At 36.0% G+C, this 25,940-nt stretch overlaps 1 protein-coding gene across 20 annotated transcripts in view; it reads left to right on the top strand.

The window, feature by feature from the left end:
- Nucleotides 1–383: 383 nt before the first annotated feature.
- LOC106876387 (LIM domain-binding protein 2) overlaps nucleotides 384–25,940 on the top strand; it is a 160,990-nt gene continuing 135,433 nt past the window's right edge. For 7 of the 20 annotated variants that reach the window (XM_089363096.1, XM_089363092.1, XM_089363091.1 and 4 more), the window contains exon 1: nucleotides 1,692–1,945. The gene's annotated coding sequence lies outside the window, so the exon portion shown is untranslated. Of the gene's footprint in view, nucleotides 1,946–25,940 lie in introns of all 20 variants that reach the window. The other 13 variants (XM_089363106.1, XM_089363105.1, XM_089363104.1 and 10 more) reach the window with 5 other exon arrangements.

The following is a 25,940-nucleotide window of genomic DNA, read 5'->3' as shown; positions in this document are numbered from 1 at the left end:
CTCCCCTTACTCTTTCTTCCACTCCTATTCTCTTCCACAGTGTCTTATCTCACTTTTCTTCTTCCTTACTTTCTTTTATTTTACATGCTTCTCTCTCCCCATCTGTTTCTCACCTCCTCCTCTCCTTACACCTACAGTCCTTCACTTTTCCTACCACCCTTTTTCTCACTCTTTGATTACTATACTCTTCTGCCACTCTCTCTTCACTCTTACGCCTTCTTCCTTCTCTCCCTATGCCTGTCTCTTCTTTCACATAAGCGGTTTCTGTTTCCCTCCGCCCCTTTTGTACTTCCTGTCCGTCTCTGAACTTTCCCACTCGCTCGTTTTTATTACGTTTTTTTTACCTTCTCTTCTTCCCTCTTTCTCTGTTTCTCACTCCTTTGGTACTTCTTTTTCCACTCCTTTTCTTCCTTTTTTTTGTATCACTGATTTTCCTCCTCCTCCTCTCTCTCTCTCTCTCTCTCAGGCGTCCTTACTTACCTTCCCTTTCTCATTTCCTCTTTTTTTCCCTATCTCTGAACTTTCCCTCCGTCTCTTCCTCTTTCCCTCTCTTTTTCTTCACACCCAATTGCCTTCCTTCTCTGTCTTTCTTTACTCTTTCTCTCACTTTTGTTTCACATCCACATGCTTTTCGTTTCTCTCCCTCACCATGCCTCCTCCTTCGTCTTATACTTCTACTCTTTCAATTCTCCTTCCTCACATCTAAATGCCTTTCGTATTTCTATTCCTCCTCCTTACCTCTTGTCCCTCGCTTCACAGTACTTTTTTTATATTACTTACATACTTCTCCGTTTCTTCCCCTCTTTCTCTTATTCTCTCTAATGTATTTCACACTCTGACATTATACAATGTCTCTTTCTTTCTCCACCCTCTTCTTTTATTACTTTTTTCATGGGTTTTTGTTTTACATATTTACATGCCTCATCCTTCACGGCTCACACTCTCCCTCCCTCTCTCTTTCTAACTCTCCTCACACCTAGAAACTGTTTTTTCCTGCATCTTTGCCTCATTATTGCTGCTTTTTATTTCCTTTCTTTCTCTAGTTCTAACTCTCCTCACACCTGGACTGTTTTTCCTGCATCTTCGCCTCATTACTGCGTCCCTCTCTCTCTCTTTTTCTAACTCTAATTTCCTGAACCTTTTCCTCATCATAACTTCTCTCTCCTCCTATCTCTAACTATTTTCCTGCACCTTCGCCCCATCATTGCTACACACACACACACACACACTCTCTCTCTCTCTCTCTCTCTCACACACACACATACACTTTATATCTTTCTATTTTCTCTATTAACTCTCGCTTTCTCTTTCTCTCTCCATCTCACATACTCTGCCTTTTTACACACTCTCTTCCTCTCTCAGTTTGTTACTTACGCATCTTCTGCTCTTTCACACTTTCTCTCTCTTTCATACTCTCTTTGTCTTCCTTTCTCCCTCTCACGCTCTCTTTCTTTCCTCTCTTCCTTTCTTTGTCTCACACACACACACATACACACACTCTTTCTCTCTCTCTCACCTTCGTTCATCAGTCTTACACTTTCTCTTTGCCCCTCCCCTCCTTCCGTGGTTCACTCGGTCGCTGTTGGTGTTTGCCACTGCAATCCCGGCATGCTCGGCTCGTGTATGTGTGTATGTTGTACCATGTCGTAGCCTCTGTCGCCGTCGCCGCCGCCGACATCACTCCCATGTTGTTGAAGTGCCACTCACCAAGCGGCTTGACGGACGGCGCACCGACTTCAACACCATTAAAAAAAACACACATATAACGTATTCATTGAACAGACAAACAGACCTTAAACCGCTCATCAAGAAATTATAACACAAATGCTTTTTTAAACGGATTTTTTCAATCATCGTTTCACTGCGCCTTTTTTCCCCTTTGGGAGGAACTCGTTTCCTCCAATTTTGTACTTTTCTTTCTTGGTGAAGATCTATCCTTTATCTTGTAAGTATTTTTTTTTTCCTAATATTTTTTTTTAAAAAGAACACTCAGTCTCAAAAATATATCTGTTTCCGATTTGTTTAATTATATATTTTTATTAATGATTTATTTATTTGTTTTTCTTTAATGAAAGTGTGAAAACAAAAAGAGTTATGTGGAGGATGGAGGGGGAGGTAGTCAATGCATCTCCTCGCACCTTCCCTCCTGTAGGTTATGTTATGTTTATTACATCCCCCCCTCTTCTATTTCGTCGTATAGAGAAACAGAGAGAGAGGGAGGGGGAGAGACTGATATAGACAGACAGTGAGAGGAGAGGAAAGAGGAAAGGCGAAGAGGAAGGAAGGATTATTAGTGACGGAGGCGGAGGGTTTCGTTTTAATGAAAGGTTTCTTTCTTTCATTGTTTATTGTGTTGGTTTAACGGTCTTTATAAAAGGTTTTGACGATGATCATAAAAATTCATAAAGAAGTCAAGTAATATGAATGTAAAATAATATAATAATACACAAACACGCATCCGAATGGAATAACTTTATTCGAAATCTATGTACATCATTAAATGTGTGTCTATATATATGTGTGTAAGTGTGCGTGCGTATATGATTGTAATTGGTGTTTTTTAGGCAGCTAAATATTAATGATCATTAAAAAATAAGACCCTCACACTTTGAAGCAAGAGGATGAGAAGGGGAGGGGCTCACTTAAGCCTGCGATCCAGGTTCGATCCCCCGGTTGGAATCAGTTCACATCGCTAACTTAACACATACGCTGCACTCTTACAGAAACATTTGAACGTCATGCAATTTTGAGATTATCGTTTCAAACTTATCCCATTGTGAAAATGCTGGAAAAAAAAAACAAGAAAGAGCCTCATGCTTCATATCAAACAAGTAAATAATGATTTAATTACACCGATTAACTCAAGTATACTGATAAGAACACACACTCATACAGAAACCATATATATACATATAAGTATATATATATAAGTGGTCTATTCAATTGAATGATTATATAGGCAAAGAAGTGTGATGAGATGAAAGAACATCGTTACATTTGCCAAGAGAAGAAATAAATAAACGATCGTTTATTAATCAGCGGTGTAGTGGCTTTGATCGTACTTTTTTATTCGTGTTCCAATATCAAGAGGGTTCAAAAAGAAAAGAAAGAAGAAAATAAGTCTTCTTTACAAGATTTCCCGATATTTAAAATGCTACATCATTCTTTTTCCGGAGGGAAAAACGTGAATAAAAAAAAATGGCCTTTTAATGCAATTTGTTACCACTTAGCATTTTAGTGTGACTGGTAAGGATGTCAAAGGCAGTATAGAGCAAGGGATAAGCTCCCGGCGATATGACACCGCTACGCGGTTTCAATTCTTGCTTGAATTACTGCATTTCGTTTATTGCTCTTAAGTAAAAGTTACTTGTGGAAAGTGTGAATGAACGTCTTGGCACCTCCAAAAATGTCCTTTCTCGTACCTAAAGAGAAATATATATCTATATAACACAGTCAAAAAGAAATCTAAAACAAAATAAACAATAGCTCTGTGTGTGTGTGTATGTATTCATAATTTGTGAGTATCTGTGTGTGTGTATATATATATATATATATATATATATATATATATATATGTGTGTGTGTGTATATATATATATATATATATATATGTGTGTGTGTGTGTGTGTGTGTATATATATATATATATATATATATGTGTGTGTGTGTGTGTGTGTATGTATGTATACATATATATATGTATGTATATATACACACATGTACGTCAATATAGCAACCTATATATATAGGTTTGTATATTGACGTACGAATATGTGTATACATTTATATTGTAACATATATTCACATTAATTATTTGTATTTGTACATCTCTCTCTCTCTCTCTCCATATATATATGTATGTATATATATATACACTACTCGAATGGAATTATTGTACATATATACTAACACATACACCGGTAATATATTGTGTAAATTCATATAAATATGTAAAATATGTAAATCTCACATTTGTGGGTCCAGGTTTCTTAATGCAAATTAGAGCCGCTTCTTTACACTTGAGGCGCATCCAACATCATAATCCCTCTCAAAAAAAAAAATCCTAATCCCAGAAAATGTAGGTTCCTTTCTTTGTCCCTAGTCTATAAATTGTGTGTGTGTGTTTAGTAAAAAAATAAGGAAAGTACACTACCAAGACCCTTCCCCATTCGGATGTCATACCATTTTTCGGTCGTTGAATTCCGTCGAATTTTTCAGACCTCAGGCTACTTTTTTTTTAATCGAAATATTTCCGTTTGACTTATATTCACAAGGGCTTTGCTTTATTTGGGGGACTAGAATGGACGTATTGTGCTGTTGATACCTTTCTCGTGCACCTTTACTTATCTGGCTTAAACGGAACCGAATTATCAAATAATATTCTTAACGTTTTACTTAACTGTTTTGTTGGATGTTACGTGTATTCCCCCCCCCCCCCCGTCATCGATGTTCGAACCTCGATGACTTATGAAACTGATTTTTCAAAAAACTTTAATTCACTTTTACTTTTTTTAATTTTACATACATACATACATACATACATACATATATATATATATATATATATATATATATATATATATATATATATAATGTACACGTACACACACACTCACGCACGCACACACGTATGCATATACCTTCACCCTTTCGATTACATCGATACTAATATATCGATCACTAATATAATATACGTATCTCATTCAGTCACCTTCTCCATCACATATAAGTATAAGAAATAGTAAGATATTCTGTGTGTGTGTGTGTGTGTGTGTGTAACGGGGGGGGGGGTGTCAGCCATGGCATTTACTGGGGATCCTGTCTCTAATATCTATATGGCAGTGAATTGCCTAATGAACGTATCGAGGGGAACAGCTTGCCGTACTCGAGTTACATGTTATTTGATTAATGAACTTGAATTTCTACGTTTCTTGAAGGGAGGGTACGATTAAAGTATGCACGCCTGTTTATATGTGCGTGAGTACGTGTACGTACGTACAGACGTCACACATACACATTTATATATACGCATATCTGTGTATGTTATGTATGAGTATATATCATCATCATTTAACGTCCGTATATATATGTGTATGTATATAAATATGTGTGTGTGTATTTATATATGTGTATATGTATGTGTGTATATTATATATATATGTAGGTGTATATATATATATATATATATATATATATATATATATATATATGTATATGTGTGTGTGTATATGTATATATGTATATATATATATATGTGTGTGTATATGTATATATATGTGTGTGTGTGTATGTATATGTGTGTGTGTGTGTGTATGTATATATATATATGTGTGTGTGTGTGTGTATGGTTGAAATTTACAGAAAAACAAAAGACGAATACAGGTGTATAAACAACAAACAGGTGTATTCGTTTAACACTCGGGAAGGTGAGAAAATCTTTTACGTTTCAAGCCTAAGCTCTTCAACAGAAAGGAACACAAGGAAATAAACAGAGAGAGAATAAAAAATCTTTTCGAGCTATAAAATATCTCTTTTATATATGTGTGTATATATATATATATATATATATATATATATATATATATATATATATATGTATACATACATATTTATGTATGTATATATATATGTATGTATATATATGTATGAATATATATATATATATATATATATATATATATATACACACATACATATATGTATGTGTGTGCATGTGCATGTATACATATATGTATTGATGAATAGTGGTAGGTAGATAGAAAGAGAGAGAGAGAGAGATGCACAGACAGAAAGTTCGATAGATACACATAATTGATACCAACCTACTCGTCAGTTGTTCGAACCCACTGGCTTCACCTACCCACATTATCCTTGTGAAGCCAACCACTTAGGCATTCAATTACTACAGCCAGCCCTTCAATTCCAAAAGATTGGCCTTCAGGAATTTCTCTCCTTGCTCATGTCTGATCCTCAGATGTCTTGTAAAATTTCAAGGCAAATATTTATAATATCAATATCACTGCCCTAGAAGGACCAAGATCTAGCCTGTGTGAGTATGGTACATAAATATGTATATATACGAATATGTTGCATATGTATACATACATACATACATGATTGTGTACATGCATATATGTGTGTGTATATGTATATATATATATATATATATACATACATACATACACACAAGCACATACCTACGCGCATCTAGCAATATATGTCTATAACATATATATGTATATATATGTATATTTATATACACATATATATGAAAATATGCATATCTGTATGTGCATAGATATCTATATATAAACAGGTAGGTAGATTGAAAGAGAGAGGTGCATATGTGTATACAATTATATACATATGGAAGTCAGTATGACTTTCATGTGTGTGTATGCATGTATAAGTCCACCTTTGTATACACATATATGGGAACATATATGTATCTTTAAGTATGTCTTTCTGTATGTGTATATATATGTACAAGTTTATATACACACACACACATGTATGTACATCTATAAAGATGCATAATTGTATGTACATATAAATGACTGTGAATATATGTGTATAAAAGTCCTGCGCACATACACATACACACACACTGAGATAGACACACACATATATATATATATATATATATATATATATAATTCTTTAACATGAATAGTATTGACTGTGACTTCAAAGTTTCGGCTAACTAAGCTATCATCAAACAGTCCAATGATGGCTTAGTTGACCAAAACTTTGAAGTCGCTGTAAATAATATTCTTATTAAAGAATAATAAATTTGTACAAAAGTATAGGTTAATGTGAAGTCATTTTTATTATAACTGAATACAAACAGAAACACACATATACAGACATACATTAATATCATATATGTATATGTGTGTATATATACACACATACATACATGAGTATATATGTACTTAGATTTAAGGTTTGAAATATGTATAGATTATATGTATCCATATGAGTATACTTACATGTTTATGTATATGTATGTGTGAGCATATGTATATGTGTATGTGTGTACACACACCTATATATATACATTTATGTTTATTTGTGTGTGTCTATATATTTATGTAGGTATAGATTATTCTTAATATGTTACTCTGAAGAATCATTTTATTCAATTCAATTCAATCTATATATTTAAACTTCTTCCTCCTATAGATTTCATTGTAATAGTATATTGGAGTTTAATGTTATGTTAATTATTCAGCTTTTAAATGTGGTGTACTTGCTTTATGTTGTTTAAACACCAATTCAATATAACGAATATGTATATGTGCATCTGTTTATTACCTATATGCATGTGTGTGTGTAAATATATATATATATACACACACACATACATATATATACAGACACACACATATATAGATAGATAGATAGATACGCTTCAAATATGCTTTAGGCATATCTTATATTTTATTTTTTATTTTCTATCTTTTGCTTGTGTCAGACATTGGAATGCAGCCCTACTGAAGCACTGCCTTGGAGATTTTTTAGTCAAACGAATCAGCCACAGCACTTTTTTTAATTATGTTTTTTTTTAACCCTGTTACTTATTCTATTGGTCTCTTTTGCCAAACTATTAAGTTATGGGAGCTTAAAGATACAAACACCAATTGTCAAGCAAACAGATACACACACACACACATATATATAATGAGCTTTCAGTTTCCATCAAACAACCCACTCACAAAGTTTTGGTTGGCCTGAGGTGATAGTAGAAAGCACTTGTCCAAGGTGTTATACAGTGGGACTGAGCCCAGAATCATGTGGTTCGGAAGCAAACTTCTTACTACATAGCCACACCTGCACCTCTCTCTCTCTCCCTCCCTATATATATATATATATATATATATATATATATATATATATATATATATATATATTGGGAGAATGAGAGGGAGAGAGAGATTTTGTGTGTATGTATGTATATATATATATATATATATATATATATATATATAGGCATGGCTATGTGGTAAGAAACTTGCTTCCCAACCTCATGGTTCTGGGTTCAGTGCCACTGCATGGTACCTTGTGTAAGTGTCTTCTACTATAGCCTTAGTCTGCCCAAAGCTTTGTAAGTGGATTTTGTTGATAGAAAATGAAAGAAGCCTGTCGTATATATATATATATATATATATATATATATATATTTATGTGTGTCTGTGTTTGCCCCTTCTCCCACCCACATCTCTTGACAACCGAATGTTGGAGTGTTTACATCCCATTAGCTAGCAGTTTGGCAAAAAAGACTGATATAATAAGCACTAGACTTACAAAGAATAATTCCTGGGGGCGATTTCTTTGACTAAAACCCTTTAAGGCAGTGCTCCAGTATGGCCGCAGTCATGACTGAAACATGTAAAAGGATAAAAGATTATGTATTATGTGTGTGTGCATGTTTGTGTAGAATTCCTATATCTATATATTATATATATATGGGCAGGAAGCCATGATAGTTTTCTGGAGGACATTGGTGCTTAGCTGCCTGAATTATAGCTCTAAATTATGGTTACCGTATAGCATAATATTAATGGCAATGTTTAAAGCCATGTAATACTGCTACACAAGGAATATTGCCTAAATGCAACAGATCAGATATTGGGAATGTCTGAAAATTTAGGTTACACTCTGAAGTGGGAATACAGGAAACATATGCAGTAATATATCTCTGTAAATTCCTGGAAAGACAGGCATTTCAAAGATATTCTAATCCCTAAACAGGGCAGTAAGGCATAGTGCCAAGAATTCCATCCTTGTCGTCCAGATTTCAAACCAAATATTTCAGCTCATTAGTATTGAAAAGCCTACGACTTTTCATAATTCTATTGGAAAAACTTCCTAGACATGCATGTTATGGATGTAGATGTTTTTGAAATGTAACTGTGATTTCTATTGTCTACTATTCTTCATGTGCCTACACAAGTAGATGCAGTAATTTCTAACTCTGCCATTCATCAACTACCAACTAAAGAAGGGGGAATCTGCCAAAGTGTAACAACACCCATAGCAGTGACCCAGCATAGCCACAGATGAAGCGCTGAAACACATCATTCATAAAAAATATATATGAATGTGTATATGTGTGTGTGTGTACATGGATGTAGTATGTACATATACTAAAGTACATTGTGTGTGTATATATATATTTATAAAATAAGCATATATATATGCATGTATATATACATATATACTGTATATACACATATATAAATATCCATATGTATACATATACATGTATATATGTGTGTGTGTGTATATATGTGTGCGTATGTATGTATGTATATAGAAATAAATATAAACAGATCAAATGTGAATTACTCCCATGCTCAGTATAGAATCATCCCATCTGTAAACGTTCCATTGTCAGTATTAATCTTACTTTAAAATATTGACCAGGTATATGTATATATATATGTACACACAAGAACATAAAGAGAGGCAGATATATACATAATACATATATCCTTATATACATTATACATATATGAGTATGTGTGTGTGTATATACACTTATAAATATGTCTGTATTGCATATGTATGCTTGTGTCTATAAGTATATACACACACGTGTGTGTGTGTATTTTTGTATATATTTACATGGATACATTTGTATATTTATGTATACATGAATATATGTAATGTTCATATATAAGACATACACATACATATATGTATATATTCTTGTGTGTGTATATATGTGTATGTATATATATATATATATATATATATATATATATATACACACACACACACACATATATATGGCCAGTGGGATGGCATTGTTCAAAGGTTATAACTATGCTAGGAAGCACACCATATATTAGTGTATGTCTGTGCATTTAAATGTACGTATGTATATATTACTGTTATTAGTATTTTGTTCTACCCACTTCCTAGCTAGCAAGGCATGGATAGTTCTTTTCCAATATGTCTTGCTTTTGTTGCATCCATTTGTTTGATCAATCTGAGATCAACTTTCAGCCTGCCTACTCATGCCTTCCTTGGACTCTCTCATCTGCTATCTTCAATCTTGTTCTTCATTCTTGCCCCCTACAATTGATTTCTCTAATACTATTGATTGATATTGATATGGGTTGAGAGATCTGTATGTAGGAATCTAACAGAACTGTTAGATATAGTTTAACTGGATTCTAGACTGGATGCAGTGAATAAGTGCAAGAGATGATGCTTTCAGGTTGATGGTTCGTTGAATGTAGTGCCACCATTCTAGTCATCAGTTTGTTGACACTACAGCTCTGAAATGGTTGTAGTGATCTGAACAAAAGTCTGCACCTCAGTATGGCCTACAAAAGTGTTTGCATGGTTTGGTCCCATTTTAGTGCCCATAGAGGCTCTATTGAATGTTTGTAAAATTCACCAAACAATCAAGAGTGAGAAACGATTGGCTTAGAGAGGAGGGTGGTAGTATTGGGTACAGGGATAGGCTCTCACTGAAAGACTAGAGACTGACAAAACCAATTTGCCAATCTATCCAGAGTGGAGGAGGGTGGATATTTATAAACTGAAATGATAAGAAAGCCTGGATTGCTGAGTTTGTAGATATTTAGATGAAGCTAATGGTGTAGTTAGCCACATGAACTTTCTCTGATGTGGACCCTCATGGTTTGCAACTAACATTCATCTCAATACAATTATATCACTCCAAAGATTACAACACTTCTACATTACTACCGTCTCCTCATATCTTTCATCTGCTACTCATACCATCCACTGCACATCAGTATCCATTGTGTGCTTCACACACACATGCACGAACATATATAGATATATTCTTTTATTCTTTTCAGTCATTTGACTACGGCCATGTTGAAGCACCACCTTGAAATATTTTTGTCAAGCAGTTCACCACCAGGACATATTTTTTAAGTCCTAGTACTTATTCTATCAGTCTCTTTACAGGGATGTAAACACACCAACACCAGTTGTCTAGTGATGATGGGGAGGACAAACACACACACATATACAATAGGCATCTTTCAGTTTCTATCTACCAAATCCACTCACAAGGCTTTAGTAGAAGATACTCTCCCATGGTGTCACACAGTGGGACTGAACCCAGAATAATGTGGTTGAGAAGCAAGTTTCTTACCACACAGCTGCATATAGAAATTTATATATGTATATATATTGATATATATATATAAATCTATTTGTTGATATATATAAATCTACATGTATATTTATTTAAATATGTATATACTAAAATTTATTGTCTGTCCATGTTTCCTTCCGGTATGTCATGCTCTGGCAATCAGGAAGGCAAAATGATACAACTGAGTGCTGCAGTTACCGACTAATACACATGCAATAACAATATAAACAGCATCCGCTTTACAACTGATGCATAAACATGGTACAGGTTACAAATTTGGGGTTCTGTCTTTGTTTTAAATCAAGGGTGGGGAAACCTTTTAAGTGCAGCAGGCAAAAATTTACAAAGGAAAGGTCTGTGGACAGATCACAAGTTCTAACTCTTACATCTGTTTAGATCTTGTATATATCTATGTATATCTAATTCGATATATACATTAATAAAAATAAGTTTAACATTAAATTAACACGTAACATCTTCATTAATGCCGCCACTGAATTTGAGGTTTCTATATTTTTCAGCTAGAGTGTAGTTGGGTCTCAAGGTGGTGGTACAAACCTAGCAATATGTGTTTTATAGTGAAAACAATATTTCCATTCAAATGGACGATTTTTTGTTCAAGTCTAACTGTTTTTTAAGTCATAGTGGAAATGTGACCTATGTTGCAAATAGGCATACAGATATTGTATAAATATTATAATTGAAAAATTTACTATATTTTGTACATGTGGGTATATCAGCCTGCAGGTGAAATAAAATGGGCTTGCAGGTGCAATTGCGCCCACAGACAGGGGTTTCCCCTCCCCTGTTTTAAACTCTATTACCAACTGATCCTCATCGTTGAAGCTGTCAAATGTTACCTTCCAACCTGCAAGAAATAACAGCCAAATTCCCTCAAACCACACCATATTGTCTTGAAAATAAATCTGGTGGATAATTTGGTCCTGGTCTCTGTACAGTTATTTGTGAGTTTGGTTGGTTTATACCTAGGTATTTAAAGTTTTCAGCTTGAGACTTAAGAGTAGATGTGCAGATATAAATATAGTTTGCTCTAATAAATAATATATAATTGTATACAAATTGTTTTTGCTGACCAATCTGCAAATTGTGCTGTTTACCGTATTGTTTGTTGTTGGGTATCTGCAACCAAATTGGTTGACCAATGATTTGAATTTGGTGAAACTCAGTTCCAGCTGGTTTCAGATTGGCTGGTCAAATTAAACTATATGTGTGCATGTATGTATATATATTTGAAAGTCTATGAGAATTACTTAATACAGTTTTGAAGTGTAAAGGTGATTTTAAAGAAACAAATGTTATGAAATCTTTTATCAGGTTGTTATTAACCTTTCTTGGGAAGAAGTTCTTTTCCTAGTGTACGAGCACTTTCGATTAACCTTTTCAAACATACATATATCATCATCATCATCATCATCGTTTAACGTCCGCTTTCCATGCTAGCATGGGTTGGACGATTTGACTGAGGACTGGTGAAACCGGATGGCAACACCAGGCTCCAATCTAAATTTGGCAGAGTTTCTACAGCTGGATGCCCTTCCTAACGCCAACCACTCAGAGAGTGTAGTGGGTGCTTTTACGTATCACCCGCACGACGGCCAGTCAAGCGGTACTGGCAACGGCCACGCTCGAAATGGTGTCTTTTATGTGCCACCCACACAAAAGCCAGTCCAGGGGCACTGGTAACGATCTCGCTCGAAAACCCTACGAAGGCCAGTCAGGCAGCACTGGCAACGGTCACGCTCAAAATGGTGCATCTTATGTGCCACCCGCACAAGAGCCAGTCCAGGGGCACTATATATATATATATATAAAGTGTGTGTGTGTCTCTCTCTCTCCCTTTCTCTCTCTCTCTCTCTCTCTCTCTCTCTCTCAGTCTCTTTCGTGGAACAGCTAAATTATAAGGATGTGAACACACCAACACCAGTTGTCAAACAGTGTAGTGAGGGATAAACACACACACACACACACACACACACACACACACACACACACACATATATATACAACAGGCTTCTTTCAGTTTCCGTTCACCAAATTCACTCATAAGGTTTTAGTTGGCTGAGGCCATAGTAGAAGACACTTGCCCAAGGTGCTGTGCTGTGGAACTGAATCCAGAAGCATGTGGTTGAGAAGCAAACTTTTTAACACACAGCTATGCCTGCACCAATAATATATGTATATATATAATTATATATTATTTAAAGCAACTAAACCTAAACAATTGTCTTGTTCATTTATTGGCAAGTTTTCCTAACTAGCATGGGCAAGGTAAGGATTTATTTGAGTTGGGATTTTACAGCCTGATGTTCTTCTTGCCTTTAGCCCTTACTTGTTTCCCAAGTAAGGAATATTTTTGTTCTAGATGTTATCTACAGTGTACAGCATCTGCTCTTAATGTCATCAAAGAATGCCACCATCATTATCTCCTTTTCACTCAAGCAATGACAAGCAGTGAATAGCAACATATGCTTACACACACTCGCACACATTACTCACATATACATGAAGGGGGCTTCATGCAATTTTCATCTACCAAATTCATTTGTTAAGGCATTGGTTAGTCCAGAGCTATTTTAGAAGACACCTGCACAAAGTGCCACAGCATGTTATTGTACTGAACCCCCCCCCCCAAAAAAAAGCCATGTGATTGCAAAAGGAACTTCTTAACTACACAGCCATCCCTGCATGTGTGTGTGTGTGTACTTCTGATTATGTGAATTTCAAGGATTATGTGAGGAAATCTATACATAATCTGACTTGCACTAAAATACATGTATAAGTACTATAAATAAATAACTTTATAATATACTTTCCAGGTTTGATTTTTGTATGTATGTATATATGTGCATGCGATATGTGTGTAACTTATATATATATATATATATATATATATATATATATATATATATATATATATGTGTGTGTGTGTGTGCATATTGTGTCTGTGTTGCAAATCCACCATAACGTAATTACTGGTTAATGCCTAACCTAATAAACAACTAAATTTTTGATGAACCAGTGCTAAACAGAAACCTTGATCTAGATTCAATTCAGTTTAATGCCCTTATAAAGCTTAACATAAAAAACGTGAGCGAATACAAACAAACTAAACCCAAACCTATATCAGACAATAATAGAAGGACCTTAAACAAGTCTGATTACAATTGGGGATAACATCAATATCCCGAAGAGCATAAAACTACACATATAGGGAAACATATAATCAACTACATAAACATTGCAAAAACAACAATTTAATGGAAAGATACATAAGCCATCAGCAGCTGCTCTATTGGAAATCAATGTGTGTGTGTGTGTCTGTGTGTGATTATGTTGAGATATATGTATAAGTTTGTGTATGTGAGTGTTTATAAATATTTAAATATATATATATATATATATATATATATATATATATATATATATCATTGGGTTTAGTAGGAAGTGGTGAAGGTGAATTGGTATGAACTTCAATGTGGCTGTCTAGTATGAGAAGTTGTGGATGGTATATTTCATGTTTTCCTTGACGAAAATGTAATCCAATGCTCTCTGACTCACTTTCTGTCTTGCCAATAGACTTTGGCTTCCTACAGTTATTACATAGGTGCAAACACTTTGATTCAATCAAACTCACTCCAAGCTTTGGCTTCCTGCAACCACATTATACACGGACATGACACATGATACAGAGAGCTATTTACACACACACATAGTTTTATGCAGGACACTTATATGAATGTGTATATCAGTATCTTTTGTGTGATACACACATACTTAGATGTTGAGATGTGGATTCTTAACCCTGCTGACACATATATACATCCACATAGACAAAAGCTACAGAATACCATTAGCGGTATATGTGGGTAACAACACACACCAAGTATTAGTATTTTTGACCTTTGTAGGCTGTCCAAGACTGGTGACCTTGATAGTGTTAATGATCTTTTTAAACTGTGACAAGTCAACACCTGCTTCAAAAGATATGAGCTGGGAGTTAATTCCAGAAGGCTGACATTCGGAGGAAGAAGGACTGGGTATAGTGGTTAGTGTGGGACAGCGGGGTGGCCAGAGGTAGAGAAACCAACCAACTCCAAGGACAGAAGCTATTATAATGGCAATAGAAAAGACAAATAGAAAGAGGCAACAACACGCTTGTAGATCAGAAGCTGGAGCATGTCTGTGAGTGATTTAAAGCAAATTAGTTCAATGTATCTTCAGGATACAATTCAGAATATCTGAGTGTGTAGTAGCAGCAGCATCCAAGCTGTGGGGGCAATCCTTCATTGTGGGTCTCTCTGTCTTTTGGATGCAGTCATAGCCATGATAAGGATGTATCTTTAACACAAGTTGATCCTCAATATTAATGGGGCTCAGCATTTGCAGGAACTTTGAGGGCTCTAGTTGAGAGCTGGTCATGTTTAGCGGTGTGTGGTGCAATGTTTTTTTTTCCTTAATATGTGTAATGTTTGAGTTTTTTCACTGTTAAAAGAAACAAGATTGGCATGGCTCCACCAAAGGATAACCTCAAGGTCTTCATGCATAGAATCAGTACAAGTTTGGCATGTAGCGTCTTGGTTGATGCAGGGTTAGGAACATTTAAAGAGGGATGAAGGATTGTATCCTTCTGTGGATCTGGCTCTGCAGAAGCCATGCTGGTAGCTTTCTCTATAAGGCTGTTGCTCATAGAGCCATTGTTGTTGAGAATGGAGGAAAAGAGAACTCCACAAAGCTGGAGATTCTTTTGGCAAGAGACCAGAAAGAGCAAGTAAAGTTTAGAAGGCAGGAAAGCTCAAGGGCCATGCAATGCATAGACATCCTTTGCAGACCAGGTGATGCCCTTACAAGAGTTAAACTGATGAGGAACATTACCTGGTTTTGGGTAGAGGGTACAAATCTCCAGGAGTTGTAAACCCTGTTGTTATTTTTTGCCCCACCCCAACAACAGGTGTGTATAGCTTTGAGTGAACTGAATTCAAAAACACTTGAACTCGTGTAAAGTCAATATTTAAATGAAAATCTTTTCTATTTTTAAATGTAGTGGATATGTTATGAATCATTGTCTTCTTGATTATTTGAGATCATGTGTGTATACATACATACACACGCACACACATTTAAACTCATATATAAAAATATATTAATGGTTGTTAGTGGTGTAGGGTGATGGTCTCCTTTTAAAGTTATAAAGTTGTCTGTGAATGCAGTTCAGAAACATTTCACCATAGCTATAGAGTAATGGAGTTTTAATGAAATGAATATATTGTGCCCGTCCATGGCATAAAGATGAAGTGGGCTATTATTCTCCTTATATATTTTTAGCTTGAGAAAGTAAACTCCATTTAAGGTGATAAAGTATTGAATTATACTTAAACTATCAAATGCCAGAGTAAATGCATTCCACGTGATGCTTGAAATCTTTGGCTCTGTCATCAGAATACTCAAGTCAAGGCTGAAGCAGATTGGATGTCTGACAGCAGTTTAACAGTCTCTGAGACTCTTAGTTGTTTGAAGTACAGCAGTTCGTTTTTAAAGAATTTGTCTGCAAGTGGTACAAAATTTATTATTGACTGTTCAAAGATTTTAAAATGGAACATGGACCTCACACTTCAAGTAGTAGAAAGAAATAATCATATTCACTGGGGGCCAAGACACAATACTTGATCAGTTCAAATATTCAGCACTTGGTAATGAAATACTTCATCTTTCTTGACTAACTGGAAAAACCCTGTTTTAAGAGTTCATGCTTGTCAATGTTTGTTTGGCCAGGAAGGATATCTTCTAGAATATTTTAATATTTGGAATTTGTAGTGGAAATAATGAAGAGTCACATGCAGCTGAAATGGTAAACATGTTGTGTTGTTGCATCCTGTGTTTGTACATGCATTCATTGAAATGTAGTTTGAGGGGAAACTTGAACGAAGAATGCTGACCAAGCTTCCCTCCAGCTACATTATTGTTGATTACGTGTTGTATATGCTTTTAAGAGGTGATCCTCGACTCTTTTTGATTAATTCTAATGCAGCTCAATGTCTTAGATTGCATTTTAGCAAATATGTCCACTGTAAACTGATGAAAGAATTTCACTTACTTGCCAGTGGTAGGATTAATTGTCTCAAGTCATGAAGTGTTAGACATAGAAATCCATGCATGAAAAAAATTTTTAAGAAAAATTTGATGTGGCCTATGGTATTCCAGGACAATATCCATCTTCACCACCGACATAAAGAAGAGGATATTGCATTGAATAATAGGATCTATGTCTCATATTTTGGGAAAGTGTTGTCTTTGCACTTACCTTTGCCATTGGCATGCATGTTCTCCAAAAGGCCACAATAGCAGATTGAAAACTTCAATATGGCTCAGACTCCATTACATATTTGAAATTTCTGACCCAGCTTTTCTTTGCAGAGACTATCTTTTTCTATCTCTCTCACCCTTTCTGTCTTTCAGTTTCCCTTTTCCCTTCTTGTTTTTATTTACTTTTCCATATCTTCTTACATTTTAATTCGACATTCACCACTTACATTTGCAAAAACCATTGCATTTTTTTTTTTTACATAGCAATTACATTTATATTTAAAATTACAATTTTTCAATTTCCTTTTACCCTACAATTGTATTTTTATTTAACTGGTATGAATTAAGACAGCAAGCTGGCAGAATCATTAGTGCATCAGAAAAAATGCTTAGCAGCATTCCTTCTGGCTTTTTATATTGTGTTCAAATTCTACTGAGGTCAGCTTTGTCTTTCATCCTTTTTGGGGTTGATAAAATATGTATCAATCAAGTATTGGACTTGATGTAATCGATCTTCCCCCTCCCCCTCAAAATTGATGACCTTGTGCCAAAATTAGAAAGAGTTAATGTATATGAATTGCTAATAAAAGGGAATGCTACATTTAGTCATGGACTTGCGCCCACAAAATTTAACTTCCTGCTTTAATTAATTAAAATTAAATGAATACAAAAACAACAAATACTGGAAGAAAGAGGGGGCAGGTGATTGAAAGTAGGAGGTGGTAATAATAAAAGAGAAAGAGAGAGGTAGGAAGAGTATAAAAGGACTTGATAGTAATAAAGCAGTGAGAGAGAGAAGGTGGGGGGGGTTGACAGAAAGAAAGAGATAGAGAAGTCGTTGATGGAAAGAGAGAGAAGCGGGGATAGAGGAAGAATGGAAGCAGAAAAAAAGCTATCAGAGAGGAGCAGGAAGAGGCAGAAGAGAAAGACAGGGATTTAGAATTATGGTAGTAGTGGAGATGCAATCAATTGATATAACTATATTCAAAAGAAAGAAAGGAAGAGAAGATGGAAATACACATAAACACCACGTAAGCTTTTTCTGTTGTAAATATATATATATATATATATATATATATATATATATATATATATATATATATATATATATAGTGTATTTTGTGTGTACAAATAGATATATGACTGCTACCGTTAAGTTTAGAGCTCCATGTACAAAAATCTTTATCCAGTCTGCTTCCAGTATGGTGGGTATGCAAATAGTATGTTTTGTAGTATTGCTAGTTATGATATACAGAGCAAATGTGGGAGAAATTACGATAAGTATTCATTTGTATTATTTGTTCCTATGTATGTTTCTCTGCCAAATCAGATTGGAGCCTGGTGTCGCCTCCTGGTCCACCAGTCCTCAGTCAAATCATCCAACCCATGCTAGCATGGAAAGCGGACGTTAGACGACGATGATGATGATGATGATGTTTCCCTATTGCGGTTGTTTAGAACACTTTAGTTACAGAGAACTAATGTCTGGAGGAGTAATGTTCCCAGACATTAGTTATCTGTAACATAATGCAATAAAATGTTCCCTGGTGATCTAGAACATCCAATGCAGAATACCAAACAACCACAATGGCGAAACATATGTAGGGACAAATGATATAAACTTGTGTTTATCGTAATTTCTCCTTTATACATGTGGGGGGGGGGGATCACAGAAAGTGTTACTGAAAATTTGATTAGGAACAACATTAGCTTGGATGAGGTGCAGTTTGGTATTGTGTGCCAGGAAGAGTTACAACTGGTGACCTAGTCCTAGTGAGATAACTGCAAGAGGTGTACTTAGCTTAGAAGAACTCCCTACATCTAGCTTTCTTTAATGTCTGGAAAGCATTTGACAGAATCTTTCACTCAGTGATCTGGTGGTCACTAAGGAAGGTAAGGATAGATAAATGGTTTGTGTGAGCTGTACAAGCCATGTATTGAAGTGCAATCAGTAAGGTTGGCAACATGTTCAGAATGCCACTAGAGGTTCATTAGGACTCAGTTCTGAACTACCTCCTATTTATTATAGTCCTTCTAGCTAAAATAGAGCAATTTAAGATTAGCCATCCTTGGGAACTCCTATTTTCTAATGACTTGGCTCTTATAGCAGAATTTGTTGAAAATTTAGAACTGATATTCTAGCCTCAAAAGAAAACTAAAAAGGACTTGAAAGTGAATTTAAAAGCTTTAAGTAAGTAGGAAGGAAGATAGAACCCTGATACCATCAAGGAAATTACTGTGTTCAGTATGCAGAAAAGGAGTGAGTAGAAATTCCATACATTGTGCCTCATAGACTTACAAGAATTATAATGTGAACACCTACAATCTCATATGCAGCAGATATATAAGAGCCATAAGCATTAAGAGCTCTCAGGAAATAGATTCTCTCAAATAGCTTAGATAACTCTCTGGTTGTAGATAGTGTCTCGTACTTTAGTGACCTAATTAGCATGTGGGAGGGTTGCTCAGAAATTTAGTAGCTCAAGTAAGAATGGGCTAGGGAAATTCAGGAGCCATTCCCTTCCTCTGTTGGCATGAAGGGCATGTAGTAAGATGCTGGTGCGAGACAGAGCTGTGAATGTAGAGAACTTGCAAAGACTAGAAAGAAATGAAGTGAGCAAGCATCACTGGATGTGTAGTGTCTGTTTGCCTAAACGGAATCAGATGAAGTGTGCAAGAGGGAAGACTGCACAGCACAAATATGTTATATGTATGGAGGATGACAGCTATCTAACGAAGTGCCAAACATTGAAAATAAATGAAACGTGTGGAAGTGGAAGACTTCGGACAAAGTGGTGAAAACTGATCACAGTAAAGTTTGTTTTGAGACTACAGGCTCACTAGGCAAGAACTCGTTCCAGTTTCCATGGTTTTTAAGCGACCGAGAATAGAAGACTCACATCTGAAAGGAACACCAGTCTGGTACAAGTTTAACTAGTTAAATTGTTTTTATATATAACTTGACATAGAAATGAACATTAATGTGTGTGTGTAAGAATATATATAAATCTTAGAAGACTTCAGCCACTCCTTTCCCGCCATCACCTTCTTTTGACTGCCACTCCTAGCTTGACTTTTCCTCCTCCTATTGCCTTCACACTAAGCATGCTATCTCTTGCTCCCAATTCCTCCATCTTTGTCTCTTGTGCAACCACAACCATGACTGTTAGACCCACTCCCAATATGTGGTCTGTTTCTACATTGTGAGTGGATATCCCTCCCACTTCTTAGTCCAGGCTGCCTTCAATCTCCAGTCTATTCAGCTACGCTCCTGTCTTCCCCCAACTGCCTTTCTTCTCTCTATATTTATCACCTCTTAACTTCTTTATTCTTCTGCCATAAGAGCTGCACTATCCTCCTCTAACCTGATCCCACCACCCTCCAACTCTTTTGTAATCCACCCCTGCCTTGCTCTGTTGTACAGATACACACAACCTATATGACTTACTGATCCTTCCACTCCTTGTGTTCTATCTACACTTGTCTCTTGTTTTTGGCCCATTGCAGTACCTATATGTACACCAACAACACCAGCTCCCTTACTGGAGCCCACGTCTGCACCTTCCATATTTACAAATTTGTAAACTGCACCTACCTCCATCAGTGTTAACCAATTGCCTCAAATACTCGCTCTGCAATGTCTTCTTTTATCAATCAAACCAGCTGCCGTTCGACTGACCTGTTTGTGGAGCATCTCTGCAACATATGGCTTAGCATCTAAGCAATTGTCTCTTGCTGTTTCTATTCTGTGGACCACTTAACACATATCTGGCTTAGCTTTTGGCTTCACACACTACATCCTCAAATTCCAAGCTTCACCAAGAGATGCATTTTATTTTCTTTCTCAAAACACATATGCCTTTCAGACACCCTGCCCACTTACACACACATGCACACAAACACAAACACACATTGAACAAAATATAAACATGTTCTCCTACACATTCAACACACATGGCTGGCCACGTACACATGCACATGGTAATCATCTTGCTTACATGCACACATACATACAAACCAACACCAAAACAACATTTTATATTATATACACATACGCTCATGTGCGCATGCATGCACAAACACACACACATGTGAATACACTCACATAAAACCATTTTTCTACACTCCCACGCATGAATACATATAGAGATACACTGTTCACCTCCTGTTTGCTCTCTCGTCTTTGAACACCAAACATGGGCGGCCAACTTCTTCTGGTCAGTCAACAGCTACCATGTAAGACAGGCAACAAAGTGTAGAAGGACAATGTCTGAAGCATCATTGTTAACCCTTTCCACTTCTCCAAGCACCAGACTAATAATTTGATCATTTAATCATGAACCTCACTTGTCTTTCTTTTTATTTTTTTTCTCCATTTCATATATGTGTATATATATGTGTGTATATACATACATACATATATATTTATACACACACCCCATATTTACTTGTGAATAAGTCGCACTATTTTATACCTAGTTGTTACTGGAAAAAAAATTGGGCTACAACAATACACAAATAAATTCTACATACATTTTTATATACAGACATGCACGCACGCACATATGTATACACACACTCACACATACATATATATACACACATACATACATGCATACACACACACAAGTGTGTGTGTGTGTGTGTGTATATTTTCTTTTTTTATTTACTTGTTTCAGTCATTTGACTGCGGCCATGCTGGAGCACCGCCTTTAGTCGAGCAAATTGACCCCAGGACTTATTCTTTGTAAGCCTAGTACTTATTCTATCGGTCTCTTTTTGCCGAACCGCTAGGTTACGGGGACGTAAACACACCAGCATCGGTTGTCAAGCGATGGTGGGGGGACAAACATATTTAAGTTAAAAACTTTCACAGCTGCTCTACTCTCTGATGAATTAATTCCCCAGGAATGTAACAGCACTAGTCCTAGTAAAGAGTCTCTTATCATATATTAATATATCCTCTATATGATGTATTGAGTATCTTAGTTTAATTTTGGTTCCCTCTGTTCCTAATGGAATCTCGATGTGTGTATATTGTATATAAGTAAACAGTTGATTTTGATATGAGAACTTTAAAATATCAATTATCTATTCAATAAAAGACACTGTCTCTTGAGATGGCCACTGAATTAATGAACTGACTAACCTGTTAGTTCAACCACCTGCTGAGAAGATATGAAATAAAATGTATAAGATGGAATGAGAGGAGGAGAGGGGGAGAGAGACAGAAATATTTTTTCTGCAATTTTATTGAACAGGCAGCTGATACATAGTCATTTAAATTGCTGAATATAGCAGCCTGAACCTTCACAAATCACATCCACATATAAAGACAATTGAGCAATAAAGTTTTTGACATACAAATGATGCAAGTGTCATGTCTGGAATGTCTTTCATCATAGCTTTTTGACTATATTTCATTTGAGGCTATACAGCATCAGAGTTCACTTAGAGTCAACATGGAAAGACTCCAATGCTGGCATGTAACTTTCTAGATATAACAGCTGAATTTACATCAAATCACACACTACTTTCTTCAATTAGGAAAGGATGTGTTGGAAAATGTAGTCTCACAGAAGTATAACTTTGTGTGTGTGTGTGTGTGTGTGTGTGTGTGTGTGTGTGTGTGCGCGTGCACAGAAAGAGAGAGGAGTGACCTCTGTCAGTCTTGCAAACTATGGAATAAAATAACTAAAGTCCAAGCCTCGACCTGCAACCTTAACGTGAGACATTAAATATTTACATTAATTCACATATATACATACATGCACACACACACACACACACACACACTCGCCACATGTTCACTTTTTACATTCGTTCTTTTCTTTACTAACATGGGTCAGACAAATATACTTATTGGAACATTGTTTTACAGTTGGATGCACTTCCTGTCACTTAACCTTAAGTAAGAGATCCCTTATTCAATGCCTTCAAAGGCTCAAAGCCAACAGATGTTTTGTTGACAGGAGAAATGCAAATGTAAATAAACACACATGAGAACACACACTTGTGTGTGTGTGTGTGTGTGTGTGAGAGAGAGAGAGAGAGAGAGAAAAAGGCATCTGGTTGTAAAACAATGCCTCAAAGAACATATTTGTGTAATCCATGCAAGCATGGAATAAAGAAAGGAAGCTCTTAAGGATATTTTTAGGAATTTTATTGTTCCAAACTCACTGCAAGAAACTTCTATGAAAATATGAAAAAACTGTAATAAAAAAAGATAAAACTGAAACACATTTGTGTCTTTCATACTTACATATCATCATCATCATCATCATCGTTTAACGTCCGCTTTCCATGCTAGCATGGGTTGGACAACTTGACTGAGGACTGGTGAAACCGGATGGCAACACCAGGCTCCAATCTAAATTTGGCAGAGTTTCTACAGCTGGATGCCCTTCCTAACGCCAACCACTCAGAGAGTGTAGTAGGTGCTTTTACGTGTCACCTGCACGAAGGCCAGTCAGGCGATACTGGCAACGGCCACGCTCGAAATGGTGTCTTTTATGTGCCACCCGCACAAGCCAGTCCAGGAGCACTGGCAACGATCTCGCTCGAAAATCCTACGGGAGCCAGTCAGGCGGTACTGGCAACGGCCACGCTCAAAATGGTGCATCTTATGTGCCACCCGCACAAGAGCCAGTCCAGGGGCACTGGCAACGATCTTACTTGGCTTGCCGGGTCTTCTCACTATACACATCTATGTCTCTCTCTCTCTATCTATCTATCTATCTATCTATCTATCTATCTATCTATCTACATGAAAGTGAGAATGAAATGGGGAGAGTGAGAGAGACATAAGGAGAAAATACAAAATTTTTGAGTGTGTGAGAACTATTGAAAACAAATAACAATCATAGTTTCCATGCATTATGTAAGACTATAAGATACTATTTTTGTAAATAAACTCATTCATTGAATCTGAGTGCTTATATTAATGCAACTGTTTGTGTGTGTGTGTGTGTGCATATGTATGTATCGAAGTTGCATATGTGTTAGAATTCATGAATGCATTGTCCTTTTGTCTCTTAGAGCTGTATGTATGTTTGTGTCTATGTGTATCTTTTCTTTGTGTGTGTGTGTGTATTACTGTGCACATCCTTTTCATTCTCTTTGTTGTCGGCAATGGTGACAACATTTAGAAACTTGTTGGTATGATAATTAACAAAACTCTTGTTTTGAATCCTCTACGAATCAGATTTTCAGATTTGCTTGTAACTTTTTCAGACACAAAGGCTTATCCCCAAGAATACACAGATCAAATATGCGTGCAATGCCTTATTCAGTCTAAAATTGAGGAACACACAAACAGAATTTGAATTTTAGTATTTTGTGTGTGTATATATATATATGTGTGTGTGTGTGTGTGTGTAACCACAGACATGTGAGTTCGAGTCTCATGGCTGGCCGGCAACGCATTTTTCTGCATTATGTGGATAATTTATCCTGATCGCGCTATTTATAGCATTATCATGCGTTTGAGAAATAAATTTATTTCTGTTCTTACAATACATCTCAACGCTTCTAAAAAAGAACAATCTTTGTTTGTTTACCTTCATCGTAAAGTTGAATATATATATAATATGTATATATAGGTTCAAAAAAAAAAAAAGGAAAAAGACAAAAAACAACAACGTGAGGACGTGATACAGATTGTGTTACTAGACGCTCGGGAAAGGAAAGAGAGAGAATATGACGTTTCGAGCGGAGCTCTTCGTCGGAAACAAGGAAAGTTCAAAGAAGGGAAAAACGGAGGAAGAAAAAATCGCCACCGATGTCCACGAGGTTACATTGTGGAAGGACCGGGAGGGGAAGTGGTGGAGGAAAAGTTCTTTCTAAGACAGGAGAGTGCAAGAGGGGGGTAAATATGTGTATGTGCGCGGGGGTCTGTGTGTGTGTGTGTGTAATAACAGAACGTGTGTGTACGTATGTATGTGTGTCTGTGCGTGGTTTGGCTGTTTACCTATGCTGACATGGAAAAATGAATGTTAAATGATGATGATGGTAGTGGCGGCAGAGGAGGATATATATATATATATATATATATACACACACACACACACACACACATACGCACACAGGTAGAACATTACGGAACCTTTGGCTCCCTAACTTTTCTGTATTAATGATTTTTACCAAATTGATGTGGTCATCTCTAATTTAAACAAATATTAAACTTACTTAAATAACTAAATGAAATTCAGGCACCTGTACATTAGTATAAATGATACAAGTTTATTAATACTGTACTGTGAAGATACAAGGTGCTGTGAAACAGGACTGCTCAGGAAACTAGTCTGGCGGTCACAGGAATTTGAAGTTCCTGCTTGTAAATCAGTGCCAATTAGAAGTTTTGGAGCATGAGTGTCCAGAAAATCAGTTTGACTAGTATGTATATCTGTGTGTGTGTGGGGGGGGGGTATTAGTGAGGGCACATGGCTTAGTGGTTAGAGTGTTGCACTCATGA

This window comes from Octopus bimaculoides, chromosome 14 (genome assembly GCF_046866305.1).
Source record: "Octopus bimaculoides isolate indiv1 chromosome 14, ASM4686630v1, whole genome shotgun sequence".
NCBI classification, from domain to species: Eukaryota; Metazoa; Mollusca; class Cephalopoda; order Octopoda; family Octopodidae; genus Octopus; species Octopus bimaculoides.
This window is presented reverse-complemented; position numbering and strand designations above follow the sequence as displayed.